Source organism: Atta colombica, unplaced genomic scaffold (genome assembly GCF_001594045.1).
Source record: "Atta colombica isolate Treedump-2 unplaced genomic scaffold, Acol1.0 scaffold7, whole genome shotgun sequence".
NCBI lineage: Eukaryota > Metazoa > Arthropoda > Insecta > Hymenoptera > Formicidae > Atta > Atta colombica.
Window position 1 is genome coordinate 1,963,050 of NW_017259561.1, and position 4,201 is coordinate 1,967,250.

Genomic DNA, 4,201 nt, shown 5'->3' on the forward strand with positions numbered 1-4,201 from the left:
TCTTCCTGCAAGCGATTCGGTCTTGCGATCGATGTGGATGATGCGCCTGGGTCTACTCATGATTTTTTGCGCTTGGGATTCTCAAAAAAATCCACTTTTCATCCCCAGTAACGATACGATGCAAGAATGACTTTCTTCTGTATCGTTCGAGCAAAATTTCACATGTGTTTTTGCGTCTCTCCATCTATCTCTCGTTCAACTCATGTGGCACCCATCTGCCGACTTTCTGAATTTTTCCCATCTCTCATAGGCGATTGGAAACATCTTGTTGACTAACGCTTAATTGCTCTGCGAGTTGTTTTTGTTTGTGAATCATCTTCATCCAGCAATGTTTGCAATTCCACATCTTCGTACTTTTTGGGCAGTTTTCCGAGTTCCTTGTCTGCAACATTGAAATCTCCAATTTTGAAACGCTGAAATCATCGTTCACACGTTTTTTGCGATGGAGCATGTTCACCATAAGCTTCTTCAAGTAATCGGTATGATTCCGCAGCAGTTTTCTTCAAATGAAAACAAAAAATTAATGCTGTCCGCGAATGCTCCTTATTTGGTACAAATTTCGTCATATTAAACACAGCAACACAATACTATGCAAACACTTTTCAATCAACTCACTTTGCGTGTTTGACACTTGTTGATGGTACAATAAAATGTACCATGTTGTATAATGTTAAATCTTTGTACTTCACACTGCATTGATGCGCCATCTGTTTCTCAAATCGTCATTTCATATTTGTACACTTGGTATGCAATTGGACGATGTCTCTCTCTCTCTCTCTCTCTCTATATTTCCGCCCTCTTTGTTTATATTGATGTTCATGAGTTTCAAGAGCTACAACTGTGAAACTAAACATAGGTATTCATAGTCTGTTTTTATTTTAAAATTGTCTTAAATATAATGTCTTAAGATGCAGTCCTCGAATTGACTTACGATATCTTAAGATTGTACTCAAGACAGTATTAAATGTAAGAATCGACTATGAATTGCGTCCTGTTTTGCGTCGTAAAGTTGATATTGAATCTTTTAGCGTTTTCGGCCCGACCGGGTTTGCACCAACTTGGATTAGAAAATGCTTCGCTATTGGTTGACATTACACGCTCTACCAATAAGAGAGCACGAAACATCATTACTTTAATCCAGGTAGGCGAAAACGCTATTTCTTTTCACAAGGAAAATAAGTTGATATTCAGTCCTGTCGATTCTTCGAAACACAAATTCACTGCTTTTAAATACCAATTCATTACTTTAGCAAAGAATTTATGTTTTTAAAGTATAGTGAATCACTGTTATGATTTTTGAACCTTAAGTCATAAGAAATGGACAAATCATAATTAGTTATTCTCCTCGCATTCGACTGTAATTGGTCAATTTCTTATGGCTTAAGGTTTAAAACACTTATTGTAGATCGGTACAGACTTTTTAAATTCCAAATTTGACATTTTTAATAGTGACATTTTTGAGTCATTTATTACATTATATTACATTATATATCATTCTGTCTTACTCAAACGCATACATCTGTCCTTATCTATGCCAGCATTATCTATCGTAAGACCGCGTACTGCTACATGGAATTTCGATTCTGTTGATATATTCCTAGTCTTCGCAAAGCATTTCGTATACACGTATTTTCCACTCGATGAAAAAACTTTTCTTCTAGAATTTTAATTTTAGTTTTACAAACTCGATATTCGTTTTAGTAGTGTGACCTCAGTTACACGTTTATTTTTAAGATATGGTTTCTAAACTCTCTTATATCAAGCAAATATATACTTGAGGAGACAGCTACCCAGTCAGAAATAGTTCTTCGAAAAGATGTTGTTTCGACGTCGTTACAATGAAAAAGTTGTCGATTCAAAATTTGCGTCGAAATTTCAACATTTTCGAGTGATACAAAATTACATATATAGAGAGCAATGAGAGTTTGATACATTTTTAATATTTTTGTGATACGTAATCTTATATTTTGAATATTTTTGTTCAAAGGTCGAATCGACATTTTCTTCGATTTCATTTCGACAATTGCAATATGCTCTAATCACAAAAGTTTTCTCAAAATTTTTCAGAATTTATAAATAATTTTATAACTTTTTAGAAAATTGAAATTTTTTTATACGAATCGGAACATTTTTTACAACTATCGATAAAGTCTACATCTTTTCTTCTAGTAATTCTTTGTATCTTATTTTATTGTTCTACTCCTGCTGAATAACATTATTTTTATTTGTACTTTGTAGTTTATTTAATATAATTTTATTACGTCACTTTTGTATTGAGAAATTTCAGGAAATAATGTCTCTACCATAAATGCTGACAATCTATTAGCTGTCTCTTATCATAAATGAACATGAAATCAAGGAAAAATATCATCAACTCTATCAAAATCTAACTAGACTAAACTAACTTCTCGAATTGATATCGAAACGATCTCGATTTTTAAATTAATGAAATTTAAATGTTGATTTATCATACAAGTTTCCAATATCATTTGGAAGTATAAAAATACTATTAGTATCACTGCTACTGCAGTAATATTACTACTGATACGCAATAGTGTCAATGCTGAGCCAATAGTGTTACTACTGTAGTATAGTATATAACGACATATGACGTAACATAGAACTACTTCCAATAATTGTAATATTTGATATAAAAAATTTATTAGAGTAAAAAATACATATATATATATATCATTAGAGCAATTAGTATTATTTCAGCTAATAAAAATAATATTTTACAGTATTATTAAAAACAAGTTATTATCATAAGTATCATTATTTGTACATTATTATTATATTTAACATTAATTATATTTTTTTATTTGTTTTGCCTCTTTCACAATATCTTTGAACAGATATGTTACAATTATATTTACATTCATTAGCATTATATAGATGTTCATGATTCTTCGAAGGAGCAATTCCCGTACGATCACAGAAATGAAACATGGTAAAAGGTTCAGATTCAGATGGATGACCGCGCATGAGTGCATCATAAAATTAGTTCTCGAATTCATAAAATAAATTTTTTTTTATAATTTTGTCGTGTATTCTCTGAAATATGATGCTAATCAATAATAATTATTTTCACAATAAAATTTCAATGAAACTTTAATGAAATTTTCTCCACTATTATGTTATTAGTGATATTACTTGTCGAATTTACTTATTGCATTAGTGACCATATTAATATATTTTTATGCTCACTAGATTAATTTAAGATTTTATTTCCAAATTGAAAATTAATCGAAATTGGAGCCAAAAATCCATCGAAATCAATAAAAATTTCGAAAATTTTCGACTTTTATTTTCGACATCGAAATGACTTTTTTTTCAGAAATTATTTCTGACTATACAAGCCAAAAGTAAGTGAATTTTTTAACTTTTTTTTCTCATGAAATCCAGTTCAGCTGAGGTCCGTTGCGTACTTTAATTCTGTAATAACAATTTTGCAATCCATAAATCCAATTCGGAGATTTTTCACCGAGTGAAAATGATGGTAAAGTAGGACGACTTTAACATCTTTTTAAGGGGCTTAACGCACAATGTATAAGTGAATCAACTAATCAGAATCTTTCTTTTCCTTTCATTCCGGAAAAGAAGAATTTTGAATTGAGTTAATTCCCTTATGCACTATGCCAATGCTCGCAAAAATTTATACATTTCGAGCCGATTCCTACGGGCCGCCTATTCTTGAAAAGTATGGATCTGAGCACAAGAACAGTTACTTAGATTTAAATTGTAGATGTAAGTAACGCACAAGCTTCCACGTATGACGTACAACTTATTATCGTGTTTCCAAGAAATAGCAATAAATCGTACGTCATACGCCAAAGCTTGTGCGTTACTTACGTCTACAACTTAAGTAGAGTATATGAGAGAAGCGATATCGGCATTGCGATTTCTGATTGGTGTTACCTCCCACCTTTATTAAAGCAGGGCATATTATGCTCGTAGTGGAGAGCTGTCATGTTTCCTTTCTACAGCTGAACTGGTACATATGGTATACATACCTAAAATAGGTATGTATAGGTATGTATCTTTGATATTTGCGAAACACTTCCTGGCAAAATAGAAACATAATTATGTTACAAAAATAACGTTGCAATAATTCAATAAAATTATGAAATTAATTATATACAATATGCTGTTTACCTTTTTGTGTAACATTTTTATTTTTATATATTTTTATATATATTTT